This window comes from Cuculus canorus, chromosome 4 (assembly GCF_017976375.1).
Source record: "Cuculus canorus isolate bCucCan1 chromosome 4, bCucCan1.pri, whole genome shotgun sequence".
NCBI lineage: Eukaryota > Metazoa > Chordata > Aves > Cuculiformes > Cuculidae > Cuculus > Cuculus canorus.
Genome location: NC_071404.1, coordinates 29091148 through 29106906, shown reverse-complemented (window position 1 = coordinate 29106906; position 15759 = coordinate 29091148). Strand labels below are relative to the sequence as shown.

Genomic DNA, 15759 nt, shown 5'->3' with positions numbered 1-15759 from the left:
CCAGTGTTGTTGCCTGTTGCCCTGGGTACAGAAAACTGTCCAGGGATTAGCTCACATTAATCCCAAGACATATTTCAGCATTTTTCGTCTACATTTCCTTTGATCATCGAGTCTCAACATTTGAAACAACTTACTGAAAGAAAGTGAAGTAGGAAATACCATGCTTTTCAAATGTCTGCTAGAACATGGAATAAACACATAAATATGAAAATATTCCACCTTCTTCTGTCTGACAGTCTTCAGTCTTGCTGAAGAAATTCAGCAGTCTTGCAGATTCGGTCAATTAAAAGCCAAAGCAGCATTCCTAAATATGCTATCAATAGCCAGATAAACAGAAAGGTACAGATTAAAAGCTATATTATAGCTTTCCTCCATCTTTATTTCCCCCCAAACTTGCATATAATGCATGTTTTATAAACCATATATACAAAAATTTATGAAGTGATGTAATTTGGCTTAATGTAATTTAGCCTGCAACAAGGCTAGTTAATACAGACCTGTCATGGTATAAGCCAACTAGCCAGCCCTTGACTATTCTCCGGGAAACTTGGATGTTCTTCTTCCATTAGTCTTTGCTTTTCTAATGAGTAAGAAAAGGGAAAATTGCAATGCTATAACTTCACTTAGAGGATAGCATTCATACAAACCACCTCCCTCTTAGTGAACAGCATAGCCCTGGTGGTCAGGATAAATGACCTGATTTACAGCAATGAAGTTATCAGATTTAGACTAAGTTCATACTCCTAGACTAATACTAATCACTTTGGTTTGCTTCACTGCTTTAACATGATCCATCATAAAATTAATTAGGTGAATGAAGCCTGAACTGACATATTTATATTCCAAAAAGCCTGAAGATGGAACAGAAAACAAGTCAGTTAATTGATAAGTGATTTATTATAACTACCTGTGAGAAGTCATAAAACAGAGTATTCTCAAGTGACCTATCTTTCAAACCAGTTTTTCTTCAAAAAGAGCCTTCAGCATAGAATAATGGCCCCAACCAAATGATAGCACATACAGTCAATTGTAAAGTCATGAGCTTTATAAGCACGTGAGATAAATTGATACTTCTTTAGTTTAAAATACAAGTTCTACTTTGATTTTATATTAAACCAGTTCTACTGAAAAATTCTTCCACTCTAAAAGAGCAGTGCCCCAAGATTTCCTTGTTACTGAAAGAACAAGCCAGGTGAAAAGTTAAGTATTCACTACAGTCTCAAGTATGCTTGCTTTCATTCTTTCCCTTTAGGTGCACTAAACCTAGTGAACTGAATCCATTTATGCTATGTGAAATCAAAGTAGTAGATAACGTTTAGAATGGATTCCCTCTCTTTTCATAAGCCTTTTTGATCAGATGCTTCAGAAGGACAGAACAGCAGACTGGACTTCACATGCAACACTGTCACTTAGAGGCACACAGAATCGTTAAGGTTGGAAAAGACCTCTAAGATCATGAAGTCCAACCATCAGCCCAACAGAACCATGCCTACTAAGCCACATTCTGAAGCGCCACATCTACAGGGCTTTTTACCCCTTCCAGGGATGGTGACTCCATACTTCCCTGGGCAGCCTGTTCCAGTGCTTGACCTCTCTTTCAGTAAAGAAATTTTTCCTAATATCCAGTCTAAACTTCCCTTGACATAAGTTGAGGCCAATTCCTTTCACCCTATTACTTGTTATTTGGGAGAAGAGACAAACACCAGCCTCACTACAATCTCCTTTTGGGTAGTTGTAGAGTATGATGATGTGTCCCCATGTGTTAGCCTCTTTTTCTCTGGACTGAACAAACCTAGTTCCCTCAGCCATTCCTCATAAGACTTGTTCTCCAGACCCTTCACCACCCTTGTTGCCCTAATACATGGGTAGTTCATTAACAACTAGAGTAAATTAGGATTCCATCAATACTGCAATTTTATTGGAATAGTTTTGTAAAATACTGTCAGTATGTAGTGTAAGTGTGTAAGCCACTAATGTGAAAAAGCCTATCTTCTGCAACATAAAGACTGATAGAAAACAACACTTCAGCTGTCAGCAACAGTAAGAATATGCTAAAAGATTTCTATTTTGAACTTCTTGAAACGTTAAATTTCTCCCTTTAAGAAATGAAAAGGAAATGAGCAATGAGCAATGCAAAGGGTGCAGTATAGCCAAACAGATAAAATGTTGCTTAAAAAGACAAGTTTTAATCAGTCTCATGGACAAATCAAAACACACGAAAATGATCACACTTTTAAACTGTGAATGTGCTTCATATCAAAGCTGTATCTTTCAGTAACTGCAAGCCATGCCAAAACAAAGAAAAGTAAAAACGAATAACCTGACTTAAATCTGAAGCAGCAGAAATGCTTAAGGAGCAATACAATAAAAGAATATTAAAATCTCTTCAAATTGATCAGAAGCAGGTAGTCTGCAGACTTTGAAAGCCCAAGAAACGAACAAGCATGAACAGAGCCTTTGAGAATTTGAAGGCTACAACAAAAAAACCAAATGAATGATTCGTCTGTGATGGAGATTACTTCCCCAAAGTTTCTGTAAACTACGGGTGAAGGAACAAGGACTTGCATGGAACATTGTAGAACAGATTTGTAAACCCTAGGTCATTAGGATTTAACGGCACTTTTTATCACCAGCTGCACAGCATGAAGTCGAAGGGTAGCAATACCTCAAAAAAAAGAAACAAACAAGTCTCTGAAGGAGTCAGCACCAAAGCACAGAGCATGACTCAAGGAACACACTTTATTTTTGAGAAGTCTTCAGATGAAGACAGGTCTTCAAGGGCATCATAGTTACCATGAAAGAGAAGGGACATTTAGTATACTCTTAAGCCATTATTTCAGAAAGGAATGGAACAAAGTTTACGTAAGTGAAGATTTCATAGCTCATTTTCAGCATCAATTGATGTGAAAAAAAAAACCCTCAGAACACTCAAAGCTAACCACAGCTTCAGACTCCAGAAGATCTTGATTCTGACAAGATCTTTACAGACAGAGCAGCAGGCAGAATTCAACACCATTTACTGTATGTCTAATGAATCTGGGAAGGAAAACTGCAGCCCTAATTCTAAGACGATTTCTACTCCCTTCACAAAGTTCTGGAAGTTTTAACAGCTCACTGAAAACATTATCCCAAGCTATGAAACGTAAACAAGCTTACTAGGTAAGGAAAACAGGAGGCAATATTTCAAAAATCTGTCTACGCTGAATGCCATCAATTGGTATTGAACCAAAGAGGAGATTAACAAAACCTACACAGGGCACCACGGATCAGATATGAAATCACTCTTACATAAGGCAAGACTGAATAGATTAGAACTTAACCCTTGAGCATGACTGCAGAGGACAGGTCTGCAAAGCTGACAAGGCTTGCAGGAAAATGATTCATTATTACTCATGACAGGAACTAAACAGTTGTCAGACAACTTTGATATGAAGTACATTTGTATGCCCTTCAGTTTAATCTTTTATTAAAAATCAGAGGAAAGTACAGAGGAAAAATACTTTAGTTTAGCATGCTACAAGTGTAACAGACCACTACTCACACCCTTAAGCAAATATAACCAGAAGTGCTTCCTGACTAAGTGGGGGTTAAATCTGACCAAGGATATGTAAGAGTTCAGTCCTAAATCCACACTAAATCTCTTTCCTGGGTAGGCAGTGGGGAGCGCCTTACAGCTACTTCTAACTCTATTTTATACTCTTGATGGTGCATTCTAAGGAAGCATTGGCTTGCACATATATCACTTCACGTTAAGACCTACCACTGATAAGGTTTTAACATTTGGACACAAATGAAAAGCACATCCAAGCTTTCAGTTGTTCAACAATATTGGTCCTGCTCTTCAAGGATCTTCACAATTGTTGTCCTTTACATGGCATATTGCAACATTTTCCTTTTGTTCATTTGAAAGAGGCAGGAGGTAGTGGGATTCTAAGGATGTAATAGCAATTTTAAAGTTGAAGACGATCTTTTGACTAGTTGCAGAACATGCAAATAAAGCATACAGCCTAATGAAATAAATAGAAGTTATCCAGTTGATTACAAAGTACTCTTGCACTCTAAAATAATTCAGAAATCCATGACCACTCAGAATAAAAGATGCACATTAAGAAGGCCATTTTTAAAGGATTTTCAAGTTAAATATTAAGTTTATTAAGTCTGCACATGACAAGAGAACATTTCTGCATGACAACATAAGTGTCCACATTCACTAAACAAAGCCTTCATAAAGGAAGGCCATACCTAAATAAGAAACCTTAGGAAGACACAAACTTCTAGTTGCATTGGCATATTTTATTTCAATTAATCCACAGACATAGAAATAAATTGTAGCAGCTTTTGTTAAGAAACTTGTTCCTGTTTAAATACAATCATTGAAGGTATGTAGTTTCAGCCACTGCTTGTCTCAATTCCACTTTCAAGGCACTACATTACAGGTGACACTGGAGTCATCTAGTATCAGCTCAGGAACTGGCCACTCAAACCATAAGTTGAATTTTAATATCAGTTCAAATCTCTTGTATGTTCTGGTTTCTCCTCTGCAAAAGAAGTTTTAATTTGCAGTTAGCATCGCATACACAAGAGATAACTGGCCTAAGGTTGAGCTATAGGAGCATGCTACATAACATTAATCCTTAAGTCAGAGCCATTTCTTAATACAAAATTTCTTCAATTGTACAGGACAGGATTTTTCTTTCCCATACCAATAGTATGGATTCCATTCCAGAGGAACAGACATATTAGATTAAACATTAGAATAAATGATCCAATAACCATCGGGCTTTAAGCTTTCCTAATATTTTTTTCCAATTCAGATAGGTGAAAATCTATATAAAGGTCTAACAATTACCACACAAGTTTCCACTAGTCTATACTAATTTTTGGGTTTGGTTTTTTTTTTCCTTTTATAGAAGGCAATCCAAGCACTAACATCTGATCATCCTTTTTACACTACATACCTGGAGATCAACAGATCTAACAAGGAACTCTTCATTCAAGACATTTATCACAGGTTTACAGAGCACCGACACACTCGAGAAACCTGAAAAAGTGAGATTTACACGAAACTGACGCTAAAACTCAGTTAACACAATAATCAGATGACAATTCAAAATGTACCTACAAGGTATTAGCAACATTCATTTGGCAGCTTTCTGAACTTCAGTAGTTTCATGAATGTGTGCCTCTCTGCATGATCCAAAGAAGAGTTTCAATCTCACCTCTGGGTTTGAGAGAGAACTTCTATACCCCTCTGTGTTGGCCACTTAAGACACTACCAGACTTAAGAGGGCAAAGCATAAAAGGGGAACAAATTGTAGCACCATTTTTTCTTATTAACTAAGGTGGGCTGAACTTATTCAAGATATTAAAATTTGCTTCAAATTTCAAATTTCTAAATTATCAAAATGCAAGATTTAAAACTATCTGCAGTTGTCATTAGACTAGAACACGCTTACCTTCTAGCAGAAGGTATTATTAATTCCTAAGAAGTCTTGAGCATTGCTTCTAATTTAGGTCCGATCATCCATGTCTAGAATATTTCAAACATGAAGTTGCTAAGTGGGACCTCTGAACAAAGAAGCACAAAGAAGACAAAAATTATTACATTATAATTCACATTGTCTGATTATAGACCTTATAGCCATTTTCTCAAAGTTGCTATTATGTTCAATTATAACTCCCTAAAGTCTACAAAGTTGCAGAAATCATTTACATAAAGTTCATTATCAAATAATGAGCAAAACTTAGTCTATTGCCTCAGTCTGTTCAAAAGATTGTTTTAATTAACCCATTTAAACTATACAGAACTTCTTTTAAAATATACTATTAATCAGAAACAAGGAAAGTTTTAAGCCTAAATTGTTTTTAGTGCTGACCCTACCCTGAAGTAAGCTGTAAATTTATAGGTTTAACAGACAGGTCTTTACCAGACAATTAATTACTACCTTGTGCCCACTTACATATACCTTGTAGCAACTTATATCAAGAGATAACAAGTGTCACTGTTACAGACCTGCCAGAAGACTGGGCCAAAACCCTATGCAATCAATGACCTTTTGTTTAAAAAGTCCATTTGAATCAAAGCACTTACAGCATTCAATACTCTAAACACTGCAGGGTTTAACTGTAATTTTCTTGATGCAGCCTATAAAAAAAAGGAAACCACCCTGCTCAATTAGACTTGAGGCCTGTGCAGCTCAACACCTACAACACAGAAAAGAGTAGGAGGGTACAAATGGACGGGAACACTTCTATGTCTCAGGGCGATGCAGACCGGTGCCCTCAGAAATGTTTATCTTTTTTAAGTGTTACTGATACAGAAAGTGGAATATTTTGATTAAGGCTAGGGTACAGTTAAATTTCATCTAAGCTGTTGTGGTTTTCAAGTTACAGTGTCCCTCTAATAGCACATTTTTTGACAGTTTCTTTCCTAGATAAGGCCCATTATTTGAAGACGCCTTGTGAGGAACAGTTTCTGATAAACAGATGTCTCTTCTGCTGTAACTACCTCCGTTTGGAATCCTTACTAATCTGAAAGGCAAAGTCAAGCAGAGTCGGAGCCAGTTCCAAATTAACAAGAGTTTTGACTGTTTCATAGCAATATTAGAATTGGACCTCGGAAAGTAGTAGAACGTGTAAGATTTCTGGGGAAGTTTATACATATGCATGTAAGTGGGGAATACATTCTGTAAACAGCTTTTCTCTCATTGCACATGATTGATAGACATTCCCACACGTTGCCCAGGCCTGATAAAGGATGTTTGCTTTCTCAAACCCTAAAGTGAGTCTTGGAGAGTTTAATTTGGCAGCATTTTTGGTATCAGTACCATATTCAAAGCCCTCCATTTGGAAACCCAAACCTATACAGCCTCACGCTGCAAGGGATGCGGTGGGGTTGGTGCTCCCCCCTTACCTATAGGCATCCAAAGGCCAGACTCGACATTGCCCGCCATTCTCACGGTCATGGCCTCTCGCCTGCCACGGCGGACGAAGCCTTCAAGAGGGCTCAGCGGGTTCCCCACCCTGTGGAGGGAGAGAAGAGTGAGAGGGGAAAAAGAGGGGAGAGAGGAAGGGTAGAGGGGAAAAAGAGGGGAGAAGAAGGGTAGAGGGGAAAAAGAGGGGAGAGAGGAAGGGCAGACGGGACAAAGAGGGGAGAGAGGAAGGGTAGAGGGTAAAAAGAGGGGAGAGAGGAAGGGTAGAGGGGGGAAAAAGAGGGGAGAGAGGAAGGGTAGAGGGGGGAAAAAGAGGGGAGAGAGGAAGGGCAGAGGGGAAAAAGAGGGGAGAGAGGAAGGGTAGAGGGGAAAAAGAGGGGAGAGAGGAAGGGTAGAGGGGAAAAAGAGGGGAGAGAGGAAGGGTAGAGGGGAAAAAGAGGGGAGAGAGGAAGGGTAGAGGGGAAAAAGAGGGGAGAGAAGGGGTAGAGAGGAAGAGGGGAGAGTGGAGGTAGAGGGGAAACGAGGGGAGGGAGGTACAGGGGGGAGAGGGGAACGAGGGGAGAGGGGGTAGAGGGGAAACGAAGGGAGAGGGAAAAGACGGAAGGAGGGGCAGAAGAGGGAGAGGGGAAATGAGGGGAAAGGGAAAAGACGGAAGGAGGGGCAGAAGAGGCCGCATGTGCCTCACGACAGGATGCAGGGCGGAGGGGACGGCCCCGCGCTGGGTTTCTGTGAGGGAAACGTGCTCTATCCCCCTGTGTTGACTCCGCGGAGCACTGCCACGCTCCGGGAGGGCAAGATGTGAAGGGAAAGCCCCGAGGAGCAGCCCCCACCCCCCGGCCCGTAGGAGCCCCGGGACCCGCCTCACCGCGACGGCGCGCGGCACCGAGAAAGAAAGAAAGGCCGCCCGCGCTGTCTTAAGTACGGCCGCGCGCCGCTCGCGCGAGACCCGCCGACGGGGAACCGCGGGGACGGTGCTGCCCGCCATTGGTGGAACTGGGGCACGTGACTCCCCGCGGGGGCAAGAGGCGGTGCAAAAGCACTGGGGTGATGAGTAGGGGCTGTGGGGGGGAGGAGGTGGTTCCTTGTCCCTTTCCCTGACCTAGGCCTTGCCTCTGCCCTCGCCTCTGCCCCTGCGAGAAGCACCCCAGCTGCTTGGTTGCGCTGCGTGTGGCGGTCAGCCAAGGGTCCCTGCCCAGCCCAAACTTGTAGGGGGCCGGGTGTCTTCCTGCCTCTGCCCTTGCTCCTGCCTCTGCTCCTTCCCCTGCCTTTGCCCTCGCTCCTGCTCCTTCTCCTGCTTCTGCCCTCACTCCTGGCCCTGCGAGAAGCACCCCAGTTGCTTGGTTGCCCTGCATGTGGTGGTTAGCCAGGGGCCAGGAGCAGGGCTGTCTGTCCCTGCCCAGGCCAAACTTGTAGGGGACTGGGTGTCTCCAAGCAGGAGAAACAAAAGCACCTTCGGTGTGAAGTGGCAGCTGCGTAGCGGTTTTGAGGAGCTAAATACTGCTAATCTCTGTCTAAACTTCTATCTAAGCCTGCTTTAGGAGGCTTAGGATCTGTCTGCAAGGATAGGGAAGTAAAGCCCACGGCCCTTGCTGATCCCTCCCCCCCCCCCCCCCTCCCGGTGTCACAGCATGTGGCTGTGTGGGAGCAACGCCAAGTATATGGAAGATTAATTAGGACTAAGATAAAGCATATCAGAATAAACACGATTAAAAACCCAGTTGTTCCGAACAAGACACGCAGAATAATGAACCTTGAGTGTGTGAGAAAGTCAGGCTGGGAAAACCCACCTGGGAATGAGCAGAGTGAGGACATGACTGAGGATGGTCACAAGTGTGGGTGTGAAAGATCACAATACAAAATATCCTGTTTGTCATCTTAGTTCAGAAACCGAAGAGCTGTATAAATTTACTTGAAAATGAGGAGCTAGTGTACTTCCTTAATTTTACTTCTGTATGCTGTGCTGATTCAAATATACTTAGAAGAAACTGCAAGGTCTATGTTACCTTCATTGCCACAGCTCTGGCATACCTGGGCTGCAGGGCAGTGTGCTGGAACCAGGGCACTCCTCTGGTGAGTTAGCTCACAGTCTGGATGCCAGACACAGTCCTTGTTCCACCTCAGCTGAGGTGCGCTGCCTGGCTGGGGATGCTACTAAGAGGTTTTATGGTAAATGCAAGCAGATTAGCATAAACTGGGAATTAGTAATTTGTATTACAGAGACTTTGAATGTTGCCCAGTGAAGCTAACAGGTAGGAACAGCAATGTCTTCGTTCTCATGGAGTTCTGAATTCAACGAAGGGCTCTGCTTTGCATGAATATATTGCTGATAATCACAGATTTCTCTCTCATTTTGTTTTGGCTCATACTGAGTTGCTACCAGCACAGCACCTGTAAGCGTGTGGAAAGAAGTTGGCCTGGTATACCTGAGAGTTTCTGAGCCCTGCACTCAAATTACCTTCAGCAGATCTAAACCAAGCTGATTCATCTTGAGACAAAGTCACATAGTTGCAATGCATGGATAGCCTAAAAATTACTTCCAGTTACCTCTTCTGCCTAATCCTTGATACTTGCTTAAAACATTGTTGCAGGTGTAATCCCTGTGTCAGCGAGTTTACTGTGAGTACATCAGCTTTCTAAACTGTCTCAGGGCCCTGAGTAAATCACTCTCTAGCTATGAATTTGCGAGGCTTGTAGCTTCAGATTAACTTTAGTCTGGAGAAACTTAGCTGGGCACTGAGCCTGCTTGCAAATCTGGGTGTCTTGGGAAAGCCCACATTACTGGTGGATCTAAGTACAGCTTAATTTTGAGATGGATCCTGGAGCATCATCCAGGAGAGATACAGGTCTGGTCATTAGCAGAATTTGCAGAAACTTGAGTTGCCGTGGGAGCGTGACTAGGAAATGGGAAAATATTTAAGGAGAGAAGGACTGGGTGAAGTAGGGACAATTGTTACAACTATACTTAAGAATCAGATACTATTAAATTTGACACTTATTAGCTTTGTCCCATACTTCATTTGGCGGTGAACAAGAGCCTTAGCTTTGCATTGCAAGAGATTAGCAGGTTCTACATATGTGCAGAAAAAAACCTGCAGGCACCTGGTTAACAACGCTAGTAAAAGTTGTTGGATCTGTTTACATTAGGGCATTTCCACTTTCATTAGTCATGGAAAAGACTATATGAATGTCTGCATTTTGAAGTTAGCTAAGTGGCAGCTGGGTGCCTTAGTTATTTCATGGATTTACTATTGAGTTTAAGGAGCCCATGTCAATCTGAACTCAGTTGCTCAAATCTTGAAGAGTGGTGCTGTAATCACTGAAATCTCTCTTTGTGGGATGCATGAATTGAATCTCAGAGTCACTGGCCTGATGCTTTTATCAGCTGAGAGATTTTTGAGAAACATTTGTTTAAAAATATCATGTTGGGTTCACCACAATGCACAATTGTTATTAATGTTTCATTTCCATTTTCAAATATGAAGGAAAACGAGGCAAGTAAAATCTTGATGCGACCATCAATCTTTGCTGATGGATGACAGTATCCATCTGCATTGAATAACCAGTAGGTTTGGAAACTGACAATATATCAGCCTTTTTTATTTTTTATTTTTACAATACATCCAATGCAATAAAACTGTCTTGATCAAAATTTTGACATACCAATGTAATAAAAATGTTATTTGATTCATTTATACCACAATTTACATAAAATGAAAAGGCTATTTTAAATTCGTGCTGAAAATAGACTAAATGCCACTTACAGCCTGTCTGTTGTTGAAATATCCTTTGTGTTTTATTCTTTGTGTACGTTAGCTAAAATTAGAGCCTCTAGAATAGAACAGTAATAATAAATAAAATCTTTGGAGAAGAGGAGGGCAAGCCAGAATTCTTATTTCCTTTCCAGAGGCAGAAATACTAATATATTTTTGCTAGAAACTTAAGTTATTATTTTTGTTCAGTGAGTCTCTTCTTGTTTTATAAAGTACTTCCATGGCTAAAAATTTTGGTTATCTTTCTAGCCAATAGGTATGATTAGAACTTGAATAGCATCTTTCCAACTGAAAGTACATTGTGTAGAGGTAAGAGAAATGCCAGTAAACTTTGCTAATGAACTTCCTTGCTGAATAAAATACCTGATAAAGAGGCCATTCTTCAAGCTTCTAACTCATGGAAATGTGGGAATATTTTCAGCTGAATAGTGTCAGAAAAGATCAATACTATGTAAACCAAGGAAGCAAGATACAGAAGTTCTCTTGTTGTCACTGTTCAAAGCTCCTAATACAAATTTTTTCACACAATTAAGCACAAGGGAAAAGGCAAGAATAAGATATTATGAGATAATCGCGCCTCTAGGCCATTATCAAAAACTAAACTGACCGCAAAAGGTCGAAACAGCCTCTTTATAGAAAAAAAAGTGTTTAATGGTTATCACATGGAACTGCTAGCCTGTTTTACATGCACAGTCAGATTTTAGTGTATTTGACATCAAAATATTTGCATCTACCTCATTCTGCTGTCTTTGGGTTTTCAGATCTGACATTTGCTTAAAACAAAAATGAAGTCAGATGCTGTAAATGTATTTTATTCTCTTAGGTGAAACAGTGATTTCTGAGAAAAAGGCAGAGACGTTATTCTCTCTCTGCCAACAAGCAGAATGTTTAAATTAGGAAAGACAGGCAAGATGCAGAGATGAAACCGATGCACGGTTTTATTTTCTGTGCTTCACATCTGGTAAGTGACAGTATGAATTGTTAGCATTCTAATGATAATTTTTCACATATTTTAAATAATGAGAAATAATTTCTCAGATAATTTGAAAATGTTGGGAGGGGTTGCATTAAAGCTGACAGTCTTAATGAAGAAATAGTGATTCCAAAGTTAGGGGGTGGGGTTTAGACTAAGGGGCCTCTAGGAGACTTCCCACATTTTCTGCAGATTGCGATGATTTTTTTCTAGAACTTGCTGTTACCATCAGGATTTCCAGTGTAAATAGAGTGGCTTCCATGGACTTACTATGAGCCATGCACCAGACTCAGTCCGCGGACAGCAAGTTGTCTTTCCACATTGTACTAAAGCTGACAACCTGTTCTGCAGTGGGGGCCAAGCTTCATGGAAAGTACTTGGTCCTCATTCTTGTGTTTACATATTTGCCATTCTGTTAAAGACATATTGATATTTAAAAACATTAAAAAGCATTTGTAAAATTCTTAATGTATATTGTCAGCACTAAAAGTATTTCAGATACCTGAATTATCTTTTAATTGTTATTATATACTCTTCTACCTTCCAGAAAACATGAGTATTGTTTTAACTGCCTTTTCCATTAAATTTCCCCTTTAATTGTCTGGAAATGGATCCTAAATTTGATTCTGTTCCAAACACTTGTTCAGCAAAGCTGACTGACTGGTGACCCATTTCTGGATGAGAGTTTATTACAAGAAAAAACATAAATGAACCCGCTGTGGAATTTTCCAAGATTTCTGGAGAGGAAATGCAATATCCTCTTTTTACCACTCAGTGAACAGATACTCTAGTCCCAGATTTGCTACTAATTTTCCTGTGTAACTTTGGACAAGTTGCTAAATTTCTGCAGCCTGTTTTCTTGCTTGGTAAACGAAGCTAATATTAACTTGCCACCCAATAATTTGACAAGCCTAAGTGAATGTTTGCAAGGTACTCTGAGAACATCGGACGGAAATGTTATGAAAGTCTAAGCCTTTGCTAGCCAAAGAGGATATTTACCATAGGTTCTTATTTTATGTTGTGAAATAAAAATATTGAAGAGTATAACCAGATGAGATTAAGACCAATCTAAAATTAAACACAGGAGGCATTTTTTGACCTTTCAACAGAAATTATATAAGCACTTTTAGGTTATAAATAGTCCTTTGTTTTCATTCTCTTTGTCTAACACTCAGAAGAAACACAGGGTTAGTTGTTTGCTGTGAAGAGACAGGGCAGAGCTTTAGAGTGGAAATAATTGTTCACTGTTCTTTATTTATACTGTTCCTATAATGTTTGCAACAAGCGTTTGTTGCTTTTCTTTGAACTTTTTTACCTTCGGAAAGCTACAGAAAGAAACTTTCTAGTCCTGAGAATGCAAACACCAGAAGAAACCCAAAACACTCATCAGCTCATTTCAAGTGTGAATCTTTCCTTTTCCTCAGTTTGATTTGTGACTGAATAGTAAAAAAGGCAATGATAAACTGCTGTTAAACTGGCACATAAACACGTGCATATTATTTTCTATTTTTATTGTGAATTCTCAGAAAAAAGACATGAAATGTGTTTACCCTTAAATGAAAGTATTATTAACTTTAAGGATAATGATACTGAATTTTTTACAGAATGGGGTGTGTGTATATGTACGTGCATATTTCCAAATATGCTTATTTTCAGCAGTTATCACTTCCTTGAACACCCAATAAATGCTTAACTAATAACAATTTAATTTTTTGTTTGGAAAAAAAATGTTTTACAAACAGAAACCACCTGAAACCTTATCCTGAAGTCAAGTAATTGGCATAGGTGAGAAATCAAGAATACGAAAATACCACTCTTTTTTTCCTTACTTTTTTGTTTTCCTACTTTGAAAAATTTCTCTGGGTTCATATTACAGGAATAATGTCCTTGACATTAAAATATATGTGAGGTAAATGGCTTTATTAGTTACCACATTTTGTTTTATTTAAATTTTTAAATACCTTTCAAATCCATTCATTTGCTTCATAAATTTTCACTGAGAGCAGGTACAATTCTCTACAGTAAATTGGATAAATGGGCTCCAGCAAAGAGTATACAATTAGGCCTGTGGATCTGAATTAAAAAAAAAAGAGCTATAGTGCAGTACTGTCAATCTCTGTAGGCCACTTGGAAATGCTCTGGAGACCCACCAGGCCTTCATTGCTTCAGAACTGAGGCTGGGGGTGGCTGGTCCTGAAACGGCACTATCTCCATGCTTATATCAAGAAAACGTGTGATACTATGTAAAATCCAGTCCTCAGTTTAAGAAAATTAAACACTTGGGATGAAATTCACATATAGTGTAAGACCATGAACTTAATAGAATTACACCAAAGATTTTTTTTTCTCAGTGTTACATTATTTGATGGCACTTTAACATGGTGATTTGTGGACTTAGGAAGCAGTTTAGTGGCACTAAAGGCTTCACTCCATAATGTCCAAAAATCTTTCTCCATCCTGTATTTCTGCAATGAGCTAATAGAACTAATTCAACTCAGTCAAGAAAGAAAGTTCTGCCTCTGTGACAACTCCATTTCAAGTTTCTTTGCTGGAGTGGTCAACAGGATGCCAATTAAGCACAAATTTGGTGCTGTTTTTATAAAGTGGGCACTGGTCTGCAATAAACTGAGTTCACCTACCCAACAGTTTTTCTCAGGGTAGGAATTTATCTTTAAATGCTACTGCTGATGCCAGACTTTTAGTAATCTTGAAATAAAATAAAAAAATACTGACTTTAGAATGTTTTGTGTAAACAAAGACCATGGGTCCAGACTCTATAGATTGCAATTGTTATATTCTAGCATCATGAAGTACAAAACATAGCCAAGCTGAGTCTGCCACACTCCCAGGTGCGGTTAGAAGCCTGTTGGTAGTTCTCTCTCTTTGTTTGAATCATTTCCTCAGCATGCAGAGGGACAACAAATGGGCCTTAAGCTTCTGCTGAAAACAGTTTGCTAAGGAAAAATGGAATTCTAAGATGAGACATTGCCCCAGCTGAACTCTGTTCTTGCAATTCTCAGAAATTTGCTGTGTGGCCTCAAGTTAGCTATTTAACAACCCTGTGCCTATCATAGAATCATCAGGTTGGAAAAGACCTCTTGGATTGTCCAGTCCAACCATTCCTATCTGCCACTAAACCATGTCCCTGAGCACCTCGTCTACCCGTCTTTTATATACCTCCAGCGATAGTGAATCCACCACCTCCCTGGGCAGCCTCTGCCAGTGCCCGATGACCCTTTCTGTGGAAATTTTTTTTTCCTGATGTCCAGTCTGACCCTCTCCTGGCACAGCTTGAGGCCATTCCCCTTGTCCTGTCCCCTGTCACTTGGGAGAAGAGCCCAGCTCCCTCCTCTCCACAACCTCCTTTCACCTTTCAGGTAGTTGTAGAGAGCAATAAAGTCTCCCGTCAGCCTCCTCTTCTCCAGGCTAAACAACATCAGTTCCCTCACATTCATGTTTTGGAGAAAGTCCTTAACTTGCTTGTGTTTGAAGAGGAGCTGAGATTGTTGCATTAACGGTGTTGTAAATGCCACGTGTTGTAAACTCGTGAGTGAGGGCTTTGGCACCAAGATGCGCGGTGAGGACACCGTCCCAGAACGGCGTTAGTGAAGATAAGCATGAACGGCCACGCAACGCACCTGCTGCGGAAGTAAATTACATTTCAATGTGCTGCTCCGGGGGTTGCAAGTGCACGGGTTCCCATGTACCTCGAATTAGGTGGAGAGACCGCGTCCCAAAGCACAGCGCTGCCTTCATCGCCGCACATCCGCGTCGCCTCTGCCTTCGCGTCCTTCACCTTGGTGTCGGATTCCGTACGCCCCGTGGCCCTTCCAGGCCTGGCGAGCCAAGGCACCGCCGCCCCCTTGGCTGCGGGGCGCGGCGGCAGCGCCCCCTCCTCCCCCCGCACCGGCCCCCGCGGCGCTGTCGGAGCGGGTCGGCGGCGATGGAGCGGCGAGCGGCAGCCGCCGGGAGAGGAGGAGGAGGAGGAGGAAGAGGAGGAGGAAGGGAGAGATTAGCGCAGAGGCGCGGCTGAGCTCTCCGGCGGGGCCGTGAGGGAGCAGGGATGCGGCCGCGCTGCTGAGGC

General features: G+C 41.0%; 2 non-coding genes across 4 annotated transcripts; both read right to left on the bottom strand.

The window, feature by feature from the left end:
* Window positions 1-1598: 1598 nt before the first annotated feature.
* On the bottom strand, window positions 1599-15521 carry LOC104067167 (uncharacterized). 3 transcript variants are annotated; one of them, XR_008449552.1, is made up of 6 exons: window positions 15314-15446; window positions 7798-12087; window positions 6914-7023; window positions 5457-5568; window positions 4959-5041; window positions 1599-4538 (listed from the first exon to the last, which is right to left on the bottom strand). It is a non-coding gene; the product is annotated as an uncharacterized LOC104067167 (transcript). The 3 variants fall into 3 exon arrangements; XR_008449553.1 differs by lacking the exon at window positions 7798-12087 and having other exon boundaries at window positions 1937-4538; window positions 15383-15521; XR_008449554.1 differs by lacking the exon at window positions 7798-12087 and having other exon boundaries at window positions 1937-4538; window positions 15314-15335.
* Window positions 5176-5293, bottom strand: LOC128852204 (small nucleolar RNA SNORA26). The gene has a single exon (XR_008449912.1). It is a non-coding gene; the product is annotated as a small nucleolar RNA SNORA26 (small nucleolar RNA).
* Window positions 15522-15759: the final 238 nt, after the last annotated feature.